This window comes from Rattus norvegicus, chromosome 4 (genome assembly GCF_036323735.1).
Source record: "Rattus norvegicus strain BN/NHsdMcwi chromosome 4, GRCr8, whole genome shotgun sequence".
Taxonomy (NCBI): Eukaryota; Metazoa; Chordata; class Mammalia; order Rodentia; family Muridae; genus Rattus; species Rattus norvegicus.
The window spans coordinates 155,040,498-155,055,856 of record NC_086022.1 but is presented as its reverse complement, the minus strand read 5'-3'; the positions used below and the strand labels follow the sequence as shown (position 1 = coordinate 155,055,856).

General features: G+C 46.5%; 1 protein-coding gene and 1 pseudogene across 5 annotated transcripts in view; both read right to left on the bottom strand.

The window, feature by feature from the left end:
• Ninj2 (ninjurin 2) overlaps positions 1-15,359 on the bottom strand; it is a 102,201-nt gene that overhangs the window by 25,004 nt on the left and 61,838 nt on the right. The window contains exon 1 of one of the 5 annotated variants that reach the window (XM_063286652.1): positions 55-190. The exons of 3 other annotated variants lie outside the window; for them this stretch is intronic. The gene's annotated coding sequence lies outside the window, so the exon portion shown is untranslated. Of the gene's footprint in view, positions 1-54; positions 191-15,359 lie in introns of those variants that run through there. One more of the 5 variants, XM_008763259.4, reaches the window with a different exon arrangement.
• Rpl4-ps7 (ribosomal protein L4, pseudogene 7) lies at positions 110-7,514 on the bottom strand (annotated as a pseudogene).

Below are 15,359 nucleotides of genomic sequence, written 5' to 3'. Positions count from 1 at the left end.
AACAATGAGGGCAGCTGTGGGCCCTGTAGGGTGTGGGGCCCAGCAGTCCTGTACCTGATGTCAGGGCTCCCTGTAGCATCTGCGTTACCTCCTGCCTGCTGACAGCCCCTTGATAGGGCAAAAATAGCCCTGTCACGTCACATCACTGCTTCATACACGTCAACAACTTGCCTTGGCCATGGGTCCATCCTTTTCCTTTGCCATAACAGCTAAGCCCCCACTGTCTAGGCTGAATACAGACTCATCTGTCACCTTGGCCAGAAGGGAGGAGCAATTCTGACTGTAGATATTTCTGGAAGGGCAGTACTTAGGAGCTCGATACAGTTGATCATAAAACCAGAGGCTTTTGGCTGAGCTCTGGGTATCTGGAGGGACAGTGTTTGTTGTGGACGTCACTGAGGGAGTGTCAGGGTGTCATGGGCCTGGCTTCCCTCCCTCAGCTCCGTTTATCTTAACATGCAGCTGGCCTAGGGCTTTGTGGGAGTAGCCTGAGAGGGGTTTCTGCTAGCCTGGCCCCATTCGAATAGGAAAACCTCTGGACAGAGTGAACTGGCTGTAGTAGGTGGGCGTGAGAAATAACTGGTCACTTCTGAGCAAAGGGCCTGTTCTTACCAGTCCTTTGCTTTCCTCTTGCCTACTCACCCTCCCAGGACTCTTTAAACCTAAAGACTCAGAACCCCTATTACCAGCCAAAATTCCAACCCATTTACATTAGTGGTGGACTCCGGTTAATCTGTAACCAATGAAAGATGTGGACTTTGTGATCAGAACAGGGTCAAATTCAACTTTACTACTTATTGGGCAAGTGAAGTTGTCTGAGCCGTCAGGTTCTCTGTCACTGGGCTGCTCTGACAGATACTGTGTTGTCCTGGAACCACACCAGTGTCCTGGGTTACTGGGGGAGTGCCACTGGAGCTCAAGGGGTTCACTGCTGATCTGCTTCTCTAGTCCTGTGAGCTGTCAGGAAAACGCTCTACCCCTGAGCGTCCTGTTTTGGATTTGACACAGTCTTACTACCGAGTTATCCAGGCTAGCTTCAAACTTGCAATCCTTCGCCTGCCTAGTGGCTGGGATTCCATGCTATAGTGTCACACCCAGCTATCCTGACTCACCTCGGGAATATTCAACAAAATGGTCCTGAGCAACAGGACAACACTGTCAGGTGATCTTCTGGGAGACAGTATTTCCTGAACCACAGCGATTGGATTCGTGATCGATTATATCTGTCTGTTCTGTTTAAGATGAGATCAGGGGTTGGGGATTTAGCTCAATGGTAGAGTGCTTGCTTAGCAAGCGCAAGGCCCTGGGTTCGGTCCCCAGCTCCGGGGGGGAAAAAAAAAAAAAGATGAGATCAATCTCACCGTCCCTCAGGCTTACCTCCCACTCCTGAGCTGGAGAGACCTTCCTGACCCCTGTTCCTCTGACGGCTCTGATTAGAGGCCGGCAGCCAGGTTCTCGAACTGGAGCTCTAAAAGAAAATTTACTTTTGAGGCAGAGGTAGAGTTGCTTCCCTATAATCCCAGCACTTGGGAGGCGGAGGCAGGGGGATTATGAATTTAACATCAGCCTGTGCTTTAAAACGAAACCCTGTCTCAGTGAAGGAATCAGAAGATAAGTAAGCAGAAGAGACCAGTCGTTGCGGAAGAGCAAGCCTGGCTTACCTCCCTCCCTTCCGCTCTTACTGCGGGATGCTCTTTCTTTTCTGTCGTGTGCTCTCTTGCCACATGGTGCCACCTACCGTGAGTCCCTCAGCAGAAGCAATGTCAGTGCTATGCCTTTACATGTTTACAGATTTGAGTTAAACTCCTTTCTTTCTTCCTTTTTTCTTTTTTCCTTTTGTTTTTCAAGACAGTGTTTTACACAGCTCAGGTAGGCTTCAGACTCACTAAGTAGCCAGGCTGAACTTGAACTCCGGATTCTGCTATCTCTACTGCCAAAGTTCTAGGATTATAGGCATGTGCCATCATTCTAGGCGGCCACTCTTCTTTATAAAGTACCCAGCATGGGACATTTTGTTACAGCAACACAAAACAGGCCATGACGTCATGCCTCTCCACTGTAAAATTACTCCCCGATATCTACACTCTACTTTGGGGGGAGTAAAATCAGCCCACATTAAAGAAGAATGCTGAGGACTTTTTATTATTTTTAGAGTTCTTGCATGTACATGTGCACACCAGAAGAAGGCATCAGATACCATTATAGATGGTTGTGAGCCACCATGTGGTTGCTGGGAATTGAACTCAGGACCTTTGGAAGAGCAGCCAGTACTCCTAACCGCTGAGCCATCTCTCTAGCCCCCACTGAAGACTTTTTATTATGAATAACTCCTAACAATGTTCACAAGTCATCTGATGTGATTGCATGTGAAGTCAGCGCTCTTACCATTCACCCACACCACAGTCGGTGACTATGTCTCAATTCTGCCTAACCTACCTTGCAATTTATGTGTTACACAAATCAAGCCGCTTGTCCTGCAGAGCCACTCATGGTGAGGTATTTAGCCTATAAGATGACCTCCTGATGTTCACACCCTGTCCTGTCCCTTCCCACACTGAATCTGGCTCATCTGCTCAACCAACAGGAATGCTGTATTTCTGGTGCTGGGCAGTTTTCAGGGCAGCGTCATAGAAGGCATTGTTCCTGTTTGCTGTCTTTTGAATTCCTTGCTGCCACGTCATCAGTCTAACATCCTATGTAGATGTCAAGGGACTGAATCTTCAACAGGAAGTTGCCACTCTTGGCTAACCAGCCAGTCATGTGCAGGGGCCTTCCTTTTCTTTCTTTTTTTTCCTTCCTTCCTTCCTTCCTTCCTTCCTTCCTTCCTTCCTTTCTTCCTTTCTTTCGAGATAGAGTTTAGCTTTGTTAGTCAAGCTGCCTCAAACTCCTGGGAAGCAATCCTCCTGCCTCAGGAGTGATGGGGACTGCAGGTATATCTATTGCACCACTCCAGGCCTGAGCAAGCAATCCGGAGAGTGGCCCCTTATACGCAGTCAAGCCTCTAGAGATTCAGGGCCTGGCTGACATCCTGAGTACAATCCTGTGGGCTTCAAAGGCAGAACCACTCCTGAATTTCACCCCACAGAAGCTCTCTGCTTCTCTGCTTGCTGTGTTGCCTGTGCCCACTGGCTAGATTTGAGTGGTGTACAGACTCAGGGTTCGTTTGGGGGAGGAGTTGCTTCGCCAGCACATCTGGTAGTGACGCACTGAACACATAATTCTCCATCACAGGTACTTTCCTCGCAGCGTGGCGAGACGTTATGGTGTACTGTCAGTCTATACCTTTGCTCTTGGTAAGGCGTCCCCACTCCCACCCCTAGCTGCTTTTGGCGTCTTGTTTATCATTTCCTACCTTTACCTCACTGTGCTTAGGTGTGGGTTTCCAGCGCCTCCTTTCCCTTTCTTTGTGTGCGTGGTACACGGATGTGTGCATGTGGGCCTTCATGGCTGCCAGAGGGTGCACATGTCTGAGGATGCATGTGTGGAAAACAAGCCACAAGTCTTCAAAAGGTTCAACAAGGGTGACAACCCCTAGGTTTCCACCCAAGGAAAACGAAAACATGCCCAGTGAGCCACCCGTAATCCCAGTAACTTGGGAGGCTGAGGCAGGAGGATCACTATGAGTTTGAGGAGACCTTGACTTCATAATGATTTTGAAGAAGACTCTGGAATATATTTTTTAAAAGAAAAAAATAAAGTAATCCTTGTCTCTATAGACATAATAAGACAAAGGGAAAAAAAAAAGGGTCCAGCAAGATGACTCAGTGGGTAAAAGTTGAGCTCAATGCTGCCAAATCTGATGACCTGAGTTTTCTTCCCAGAACCTTTGGTGGAAGGAGACCAACCATCTTAATCTCTACATGCACAACACGTACTTCTGACACCCACCTCACAAAATAAGTACCTAAATAAATAAATGTAATAAGCATTTTCCAATTAAAAAAGAAAAAGGAAAGCCAGACAGGGGTGTAGCTCAGCTGACACTTGTTTAGCACACACTAGGTCTTGCCTAGCACACACTAGGTCTTGCCTAGCACACACTAGGTCTTGTCCAGCACACACTAGGTCTTGTTTAACACACACTAGGTCCTGGGCTCCACCTCTGCATCATACAAGGTGGGCATGGAGGTAATGCCTGTAATCCTGACACCTGGGTGGAGGAAACAGGAGGATCGTCAATTCAATTCAATTCATCCTCTGCTCTGTAGCCCTTCCAGTTGGCCTTATGCCTTAGAGGAAGAACCTAGATGCTTCCTGGTGCAATGAGGAGTAAGACAAGGCACTGTCCCTGCTTCTCTGAAATGCACTGCTTCTCAGGCTCTGAGGCATGGGGCTTCAAAACGCTGTGCTATGTGAGTAGCTGGACATGGAAGGCGGAAGTACATGCCCAGAAGAGGAAACGCTGCAGAGACGGGAGATGGGTTAGGAGATACCTAGGACTAGAAGTGAGAAGGACATGAATGTAAGACTTCCTTCCCTTCTTTCTCCCCTCCTCCCTTCTCTCTTTCCTTCCTTCCTTCTCTCTTTCCTTCTTTCCTTCTTTTCCTCTTCCTTCCTTTCTCCTTCTTTTCTTCTTCCTTCCTTTCTCCTTCCTTCCTTCCTCCTTCCTTTCTCCTTCCTTCCTTCCCTCTTTCCTTCCTTTCTCCTTCCTTCCCTCTTTCCTTCCTTCCTTTCTTCCTTCCTTTCTCTTTCTTTCCCTCTTTCCTTCCTTCCTTTCTTCCTTTCTCTTTCCTTCCTTCCTTTCTCCTTCCTTCCTTCCCTCTTTCCTTCCTTCCTTTTCCTGACTTTGGAAACAGCCTTACACTATAGCTCAAACCAGCTTGAAACTCACTAAGTAGCCCAGGCTAGCTTCAACCTCCTGTCCCCAGGCCTTCAGTGAGAGGTGGGGGTCTCATGAGTCCTTCCCCTACACACAGTGGCCTGCTGATGGGCCCAGTCTTATGCTGTAGCCACAGCTGCAGTGTGTCTGTTGTACGTCCTGTCCAGGAGACTCTGTTTCAGAGGGCTCTGCCCCAGTTTTTTACATTGGTTTTGGCCCCTTCTCCATGATATCCTCTGTGGAGACACTTGGAGCAGACATCTGTACACACTGATGCGCAGTGGTAACATGGACCACAGAAGTCATGAGCAAAACTAAATCCTTCCTTGCTTTAGTTATTGCCCACCCCCTTTTTAGAAAGAATAATTAATTCACACATTACAAGGGAGCAACAGACTGGGCGGCAACTGTACTGCCTGTCCCTTAGAGTTATTTCTGTCAGGAATTTTAGTCACTATGAAAAGTCTAGCACAGTAATCTACATGTGATCTTAGCCAAAGGCTGTAAAGTGATTGAAAAGCTTCCATCACAAATCTTTTTAACAATTACTCTGAATAAAGTTGTGTGTGTAACACTGGCTGGGTGTATTTACGACTTTCAATTTTAGGTAATACCTCACTCTGTAGCCCAGGCTGGCCTGGGGCTGGCTCCCTTGGTAGGCCAGGCTGGTCTTGACCTTGTCCTGATCCTCTGGCTCTAGCCTCCCCTGTGCTGGAATTGCAGACAGATGCTTTCTGGCGGGGCTAAGAATCTCAATACTCTGAGATCAATCAAAAGCCAGTCCGAGATGAAGTCGGTCGGTTTCTAGGATGTTCTAGGTTGTGGGCTCCTGGGTGATGTCTGGTGACCTTAGGAGAGTCAGTTACCCTGCCTCCACCTCCATTTCTTGTGTATGCAAAGAGAACAGTTACAATGTCTTCTGTGGAAGCTGGAGGAGAGCTGCGTCCATGCGTACACAGGGCTGGTGGGAAGTACCTGCTGTCATCCTATGCTGTCCATGGCTGGCTGTTGGAGTATCTGTCACGTCTCCCTTTATATACTCTACCACTGAGAACACAGCAATGTATAAGAACTCTAACTTGACCCTGACGGACTTACAGGTAATGAGGAACCATGGGGGAAAGTAGACCAGGGAACCGGCATAAAGGCCAAGCAGTATCACATTACACAAAGGAAGTACTTTATACCATAGGTTCCTGACTTCAAGTGACTCCGCTTTGATTCATTTCTATTTTTTCCCTCACTGTATCATTGATTTATTCTAATAGGCTGTTTCTATTTGCTCTCTGGAATTTAACAAATTTTAAAAGTTTATGCAGCAGGCTTTTTTTCTTCCGCGGTAGGTTTCTTCTCTGTTAGTTTCCTGGTAACCACCTTTCCCCCTGCGGGCTTCTTTCCTTTCTTGCCTACACAGGCTTCTTGTCTGCAGCCCCCTTCTCTGGAGCGATCTTCTCGGATTTGGCAGCCAGCTGCCGCTTCCGGTTTTTTCACCGGAAGTTTGTGATTTCTGGCCTGACGGAGAATGGTTTTCGTGAGCATAGTCTTTGCTAAGGGTTCAGCTTCAACGTGATCCTCCGGCTCTTCCGTAGATTCTTCTTCAAGACTCTGCGCTGAATCTTCTTGCGTGGTGCGCGGAGGGCTCTTTGGCTCTCTGGGCTTTTCAAGATTCTGTTAAGGTCTGTGTTCGTCACCTTGTGCATGGGAAGGTTATGGTTACTCTTGGGGAAAGCAGCCTTACGCCAAGTGCCATACAACCCATCCGACTTCCGGAAAGCACTTTCAGTCCAAATGCAGGAGCAAGCTTGCATACATTAAGCAAAGCAATACCATTATCTTCATTTAGATGATGCAGGGGTCCCCTGCGCTGGATCTGCTGTCAGTTTCTCATTTTGCCCTTGCCAACTCTCATTCTCTGGGAGGCATAGACCTTTGCGATGTCATTTCAAGCTTTAAGTTTCTTAAGCAGCTGAACAGCCTCCTTGGTCTTCTTGTAACTTCCAACTTTATCTTCAACCACCCAACGTAGTTCAGGAATGTCCTCAGCATGGTGGCCTTTAGACATCACCAAAGCTGGTGAGGCTGAGGCAGCCAGGGCAGAACAGATTCCATATCGTTTTGGGGTTGTGTTCATTCTGAGGTGCCAACGATGCCAGGTTTTGGTTGGTGCAAACATGCGCCCCCATGACACATATTTCCAGAGGCACCCTGGCCAGAACATTGGGTCCCACCACCTCGAACTTTTGGAATTCCAGTCACAGCTCTGCCAGTACCCCAAGGCTCAGCACTGGTCAGATGACCTGCTAATTCACTGGTGGCACAGGGCTGTTGTTTTTCCTCAAGTTGGTGTGAACGAAGTTCACAATATCCGGTAGAATGGGAACTTTGAACACAGCTGGCAAAGTGACGTTCTTGCCAGATGACTCCCCCTTTTCAGAGTACACTGACATAAGGGGATGGGCACAAGGCATGATGGGGAGAGGAGAAGGTCATGCTCACATTCCTCTCTACCCGGCTGCTCCCATAGGAAAAGGTTGACTTAATTTTTAAAAAGTGTTTCTTAGTGGTTGTGAGTATGGTGTGTGTGTGTGTGTGTGTGTGTGTGTGTGTGTGTGTGTGTGTTGGGGCGGGGGGCATGCATGTTGCACAGAGGTCAGATGGCAGGTCTTAGGAACCCATTTTCTCCTTCCAACCAGGGGATCAAGAGGCAGGAAGTCCCCCCCCACCCCACCCCACCCCACCCCACCCCTGCTAAACTATCCTGCTGGCCCCCAGCTTATGATTTGTTACTTCAAACAGTCGTAAGTATTCAGTAGAAAACACCTGGCATTTCCTTACTTTGCTGGACCACCATTATATCTAAGTTCTGGTGGTGCTGGGCCTCTGTCAAGGGCAGCCCTGCAGAGCTGGGATGGGCAGAGGTTTGTTACAGGAGACACACTTTTTTTTTTTTTTTTTAAGTTTCTTTTTTTTTTTTTTTTTTTTTTAATTAACTTGAGTATTTCTTATATACATTTCGAGTGTTATTCCCTTTCCCGGTTTCCGGGCAAACATCCCCCTCCCCCCTCCCCTTCCTTATGGGTGTTCCCCTCCCAACCCTCCCCCCATTGCCACCCTCCCCCCATAGACTAGTTCACTGGGGGTTCAGTCTTAGCAGGACCCAGGGCTTCCCCTTCCACTGGTGCTCTTACTAGGATATTCATTGCTACCTATGGGGTCAGAGTCCAGGGTCAGTCCATGTATAGTCTTTAGGTAGTGGCTTAGTCCCTGGAAGCTCTGGTTGCTTGGCATTGTTGTAAGGAGACACACTTTTACTCGATGAGATTCCCCATTAAATGGCAGGTTTTGGGGCTGTGCCTTCCTGGTAAGTAAAGGTGGATCAGATAATAGGATGGAGTAAAGAAATTTTACCAGGAGCAGGGTGCAGTAGCACACATCTGTAATCTCAGAATTTGGGATGGTGGTGGGCTGGAGGGCAGTCTACACTGCATAGTATGTCTTGGTCTTAAATGTGTGTGCAGATGGGGCGGTTGAGACAATGCAGGGCAACTGAATTTCTTTCCTTTGACCATTGATCAAAAATTCCATAAAGCTAGGCCTCTTAGAGGTCAAAGAAAAGAATATATTTTGGAATTGATAATAGTGTTTGGGGACTTACGATGGAGTTTCCATTAGCAACAGACACTTCTGTCTTCTCATTTAATCTTTACTTTTGACAGAACTGAGGATAAACCCATAGTCCCACAAATACGATTCTCTGCCTCTGAGTCACAGTCCAGCCCAACACTCAGGTGGAGTCTTGCAGGCCTTTGCAGCACCGAAGGTGAAGCCAACCGCACTAGGGGTGTGAACCAACTTGGCGCCACGGGCGGGTGGGTATGGGGAGGACCCCTGGACTGTAGAGGTGGGAGAGTCTAGAAGCCCTTGCGGTTGTGGAAGCCCTCTAAAGTAGTGATGCCCTTTCTCCCGTGAAGTGCCTTTCAGGATTCCAGCAGGATTTGTCTGTGGAACTGCTTCATTGGTGTGAGTGGGAGATCCCCTTCCGAGACAGATTAATCTTCCATATATGAAAACATTTCACAGGCATCTACAGATAAGCTTCCTGTCAAGAAATGAGCTTGGTAATCAATGAGGGAGAGAAAGAGCTGCTTCCGGCAGAGTCCATGTGAGGTTGCGGTGTGCAAACCTGTAGCTGTCATTCTCTCTGTGTGTAGAAATGTGCAGATAGGGCTTTGCCAATGACCTGCCTTTAGAGTGCTTGCTTCCCTACTTGAGTCCAGCTCACGTATCCTTCCACACTTCCCTCGGTCCTCTGTTTATTAGGGAGCAATGTCTACAGCTATGTACCCCCATTCTTGCTCTTTCTCTAACTCTACCAAGGGTTGACTGGGCTGACCAGTGGTACCGTCTTGTATATACAGAGAGTATGAATGGTATGGACCTAGCCATAGGCCACTTCAAAGAAAGAGTTCACTAGTGACTCAGCCTAGACTGGTGAGGAGAAAGGGAGGGAGATGTTCATGCCTCTAGGTCTTCTGTGCCACGACAAAACGCCTGATGAAATTTTCTCAAAGAAGAAAGATTTGTTTTGTCTCATTGTTTTGGAAATTTTAGTCCGTGGTCACAGGCTCTATCGCTGTGAGCCCGTGGTGAGGCAACGAGAAATAGTGGGGAGCACGGGTACAGCATGGTGGCCAAGAAGTAGAGAGAGAAAGAGGTCAAGGACAAGACAGACAAGACACAGTCCCTGAGGACACACTGTTCCATTGTGTCCTAAGTTTCTATTGCCTCCCAAATGTCTATCAAACTAAAGGCTCATCAACAAAGGAGTCCACTGGCAGGACGGACCTGCTTGGGATGCCTGCAACAGGGACTAAGCGTTCACACTCAGGCCTGGGAACACTTCTGGTCCACCCCATAACAGCACCCGAAATGTTCTCTTCTCCTGGATCCTCATCTCCAATGGTGGGCACCACTGCCTTAACAGAAAGTTTAAGCGTGTATGTGTCCATAATTTAAAGAAATATTTTGGACAAGAATATATCTTTTTTTTTCTTTTTCTTTTTTTCGGAGCTGGGGACCAAACCCAGGGCCTTGCACTTGCTAGGCAAGCGCTCTACCACTGAGCTAAATCCCCAACCCCTGTATCTTTTTTTTTTTTTTAATAAGTAGAAAAATGTTAAAATGGACAAAATATAAATTTCAAAAGTGTCTCCTCTTCAGTCAATTGTTTTGAAATGCTTTAAAAATGCCAAGCTTTCCAAGCCAGAAGTGAAGGTACAAAGCTGGTACCCAGCACCCAGGAAGCGAAGGCAGGAAGACTTTGAGTTTGAGGCCAGCCTGGTCTATGCAAGTTCCAGGCTAGATTGCTCTTTCTGCTTTAAGCAGTAGCTTCATTGTAGAAATTGATTCTAGGAAAGAACCAGGGCTGGGTGCAAAGGGGCACCTTTAGAAGTGTCCATTATGACAAGTTTACTAGTGTCTTTTGTTTTGAGAACTCTCCCATAACTCAAGCTAGCTCAAGCTGGCTTTGTGTCTAAGGCTACCCCTGAGCTACTTATCTTCCAGCCTCCATCTCCCAAGGGCTGGATGTACCACCATACCCAGCGCATACGGCGTTTTACAATAGTGAAAACTGGGTACATCCAGTATAGGGATTGACTAAATGAATTAGATTACAGTTATTGGGCTATTGTTATTGGTTATTTCTGTCATATAGATATAGATTAGATAGAGAAATGATATAGATAATATAGTACTCAGACCTTTACATAACGAGCACACATTTTACTTCAGAACGACACTGTCAGCTTGCTTAGCTATTATGATTGGTTATAAAAAAATATTTATGGTGACATGTGTATTATCTAAATAATTTCATTAAACTCCAAATATCATCCAAATAATTTAAAATTGTCCCAAATGGGGGACTCCAATGCAGTATATGTGGAGAAAAGGTTAAATATGAAAATGTTAGCTATTGTTGTTTCTGAGGAGTCAGATTATAGGTTATTTTGATTTTGTGGGTATTATTTCTAAAACTTTCAATGATCCTATAATAAACATATATTAGTTTGTAGTCATGTTTTAAAATAAATATATTAAGGCTTTTTAAAAAAGTCACTTAACAAGAGATGATAATTGGGCTGGAGAGATGACTCAGTGGTTAAGAGCACTGGATGCTCTTCCAGAGGTCCTGAGTTCAACTCCTAGCAACTACATGGTGGCTCACAACCATCTGTATTGAGGTCTGATGCCCTCTTCTGGTGTGCCTGAAGACAGCGACAGTGTACTTACATACATTAAATAAATAAATCTTTTTTGAGAGAGAGAGAGAGAGAGGGAATAATAATAATAATAATACACTAAGTAGATATTGGCGGGTTATCCCAGTCCTAGAAATGGTCTCCTAGCCACCAGTTGTTGGCCCTGCATCCAGCTCTGCTAGACTTTGTATGACCTCTGAGCCTGGCAGCTCCACTCAGACATAAATCTATGGTTCAGAGAGGAGCTCACAGCATGACTATGCATGGCTTCATGAGGTCTGAGCCCTGACCTCAGCAGAGTTAGAGGAAGTAAGCCCTGTGAAATCCACTAAGATATGAAGAGTGAGGGCCCTGCGTCTAGCATGCTGGAGGGGGTCTCATTTTCCTGGTCTTACTAGCATCAGGGTGTGCATTACCGTGACTGACGCTTGCGTACCTCAGGCATCATCCCCACCTCCTTACCCACCTGGCAGGGCGCTAGCCTTCTGCCTACGCTGGTTAGTGTCTGAGTCTTGGGGAATGTGCCAGAAGCAAGTTGGCATCCAGATTCACATTAGTGTCTCCTCCAGCCTCCTGAGCAGCTGGGGCCCCTTGGCTGCTGTCACTCAGGTCTGAATTCCTGAAATCAAAGTGTGGGAGGTCTTAAGAGATGGGTCCTTCGGGGAGACTTGCAGTGAAGTGCTCAAGGCTGCATGCAAGAGAAGGTGATCAGGGTTGTAAGAGAGATGGGGTGGGGAGACAGGATTTGAAATTAGATTAATGGCCAAAGAGTGGAACCATTAGGCTTCCTACCTTTTTCTCTACTCATTAAGGATGTTCTAATTTATGTAGTTTTGAGACGGGTTCTCGTAGTCCAGGCTGACCTTGAATTTGCTATGTAGTTTAGGTTGGCCTTAAGTGGTCCATTATCCTCCATCCATCTCCCCAGTAGTGGGATGATAGGAAAAGCCTGCCCTACCATTTAAGCCGTAAAAAAATAAGCTTGAGTTCTCAAGAGGAATAAAACACCTCGGAATCCTCTGGTAGTTAAAGCAGCCCTCTCCTAGCTGGGAGGTCTCTGTCTTTTGGGAGACATAGAAAGCCAAGTGCTTGCTCCTAGCTTCCAGCATTGCAACTGGCTTCCCACCGCATTGCTGTGGCTGGTCGTGGCCACCGTATTGAACACAATATTGCTGAATGAACTAGCTTTGCACCCTCACTTTACTTGCCAATAGGTGGGTGCTGTCTGTATTATTTGCTAGCAGTAGAAGTTGTTCTTTTTTTTTTTTTTTTTTTTTTTTTCGGAGCTGGGGACCGAACCCAGGGCCTTGTGCTTGCTAGGCAAGCGCTCTACCACTGAGCTAAATCCCCAACCCCAGTTGTTCTTTTTTTTAAAAGTAACTATTAGGAAGAAAAGAAATTATTTCCTTGTAAAAGTTATTATTTTATTGTTGTCTTTTATATATATGGATATTTTACCTGCACATGTATCATGTCTGTGCCTGGAGACTATGAATGCCAGAAGAGGGTACAGGATCCTCTGGAGTTACAGGTGGTTGTGAGCCACCATGTGGGTGCTGGCAATCAAACCTGGGTCCTCTGGAAGAGCAGCCAGTGCTCTTAACTACTAACCCACCTTTCCAACCTCAGAAATAATTTATTTCTTAATGTTTTGTTTAATTTATTCTTTAAATTTGTGTGTCTGTTTATACATTCACGCACACCCAAATGCATGAGGGCTTTAGGGGCTAGTGAGAGTGTTAGAATACCCAGGGATGGAGTACACTAGCTGGTTGTGAGTATGGTTGTGAGCAGTGTGACCGGAGCTGGAAACAAGTCTCCAGCTGTCTGCAAGAGAAGCCCATGACCCCTGCACCCTCCCTGTAGCCCCATGGAAAAGAAATCGCCACCATGGGAAGAAGAGTGCAGAATCAAAGCCAGTTCCCTCATCTTTCTGAAGTGATAACAATCAGTGATGATATTGACATTCCCTAATGAAGCCAGTGACAGTTCTTCAAGTGAATGACCTTCAGATAAGAATCCACATGTCACTCAGACACATCCCGATAATGTGGTGACTGAGAAGTGTCATACACATATCGAAGGCTTCCAAGGACAGTGACACTGAGGACCTGAATCTTGGCACAGTGTACCAGCTCCAGAGACTCCATTGTTATGGCTCTGTTGAGATACAACTCACAAACCATGATTCATGCATTAAAGCAAATAATTTGACGATTTTTCATATGTCACAGAGTTCTACAACACTGCCACAATCAACCATCTGAATATCTCCTACCCATGGCATACCACTTATTCATTCATTCATTCATATTCTCTCTTTCTGTCTCTCTGTTTCTGTCTCTGTATCTCTCACTCACACTTTGATCTTCCTCCTCCTCTTCCTCTTCCTCCTTCTCCTCCTCTTCCTCTTCTTCCTCCTCCTTCTCCTCCTCTTCCTCTTCTTCCTCCTCCTTCTCCTCCTCTTCCTCTTCTTCCTCCTCCTTCTCCTCCTCTTCCTCTCCCTCCTCTTCCTCCTCTTCTTCCTCTTCCTCCTCTTCTGCCTCTCCTTCTTTCGGTTTTTGGTCTTTTGAGACAAAGTTTCTCTGTCAATAGCCCTGGCTGTCTTGGAACTCACATTGTAGACCAGGCTAGCTTTGAACTCGCAGAGATCTACTTGCCTCCCAAATGCTGGGATCAAAGGCATGCCCTACCACACACCTAGCTACATCCAGCTTTTTTGAGACAGGATTTCAATATGTACAGTAGGCTAGCCTTAAACTCACTGTGTAGTCCCAGGCTAGCTCCAAACCCAAGGCAATCAATCCTCTTGCCTCTACCATGTGCCAGCTGACATGTGCCAGCATGCTCAGCTAAGACCCAGTAGAATCCAGGTTAGTTAGAGTCCAGCATTCCTGAGCCACAATGTGTGCAAGTTCTTGTCAGATTGGCCCTAGTCAGGTTTGGTGATGTACATCTGGAATCTCAAAACTGAGGAAGTGGAAGCAAGAGGGTTAGGAATTCACGATCATCCTCAGCTACAGAACACGTTCAAACTCACTTGGGCTACACGAAACCTTGTCTTAAGCAACTAAAGAGGACGAATGCTGGTCTTTTTTTTTTTTTTTTCCTGGCAGTTTGAGAGGGGACATGAGCTATGAGACAGGAGCAGATGTGTGGTGGTTGAGACAGAATTGGAGACATCTGGCCCAAAGTCTCCATTCTGAGCAGTGCTCCCTCTCCTCTGCTATCCTCTAGAAAATGGGTTTGGGGTTTCTTCCCTACTGGGGTATGGATCCAGACGGGTGTCTGGTCAGAAGGATTAGCTAGAACTGGGCCTGGTAGAACAGGGCCGTAATTCCAGTTTTCACGGATGGGGTGGGGCCGTGGCAGGAAGACCCCAAGTTCAAGGCCAGCCTGAGCTGCACAGTGAACCCTGTCTTAAAGGAAAACCAAATGTTCACAGAAAGGAAAACAGAGATAAAGACAAGGGGGAGTTAGATGCAAAGTTTAAGAAAATGAAAGAATCCAGTCACAAGGCTAAAGAGCCCAGGAACAGAATTCCAGATGAGAAAGAAAAGGCAAGACGATCCAGACCTTTAGAAATGATTGACGATCCACACCTTTAGAAATGATTGACGATCCACACCTTTAGAAATGATTCCGATTTTTTTGCCCTAGAGCAGAGGACATAAATTTTCAGGTACAAAGTCCTGGCCCACTGTCCATTTCAGTGAGTGAGAAAGATGTGCCCACCGCAAGGGGCATTACGATGACCTTTAGAACTGGAGGTAACAATCTAAAGCTTTCAGACTAGTGGGTCTCGCCTTCCTAATGCTGCAGCCCTTTAATACAGTTCCTCATGTTGTGGTGACCCCCCAAGCATAAAATTATTTCGTTACTACTTCATAACTGTCTTTTTGCTACTGTTGGGAATTGTAATGTAAATAGCGCATATGCAGGATATCTGATATATGACCTTGCATTCCACAGGTTGAGAAAAAGTGCAAAAGACAGAAGACTGGCGTGGGTGTAACCGTGGCTGCACTAGAAGCTGAGTGTAAGGGTGATTTTATTTACCTCAGCACGTAGACACTGCATTGTGCACTGCCTGTGCTTGCTGTCCCACACGCACGCGCACACACACGCACACTAACTTTTTTTGTTTTGTTTATTTTAAGAAAGGTCTGTGGCCATCAGAACCCCGCGTTTCAATTCATTATGAAGCCCAGTTACACTCTTGCCCCTTTGGCATTGTGACACCCCATCTCCCTGCAATAAATTCTTCTGGCTTCACA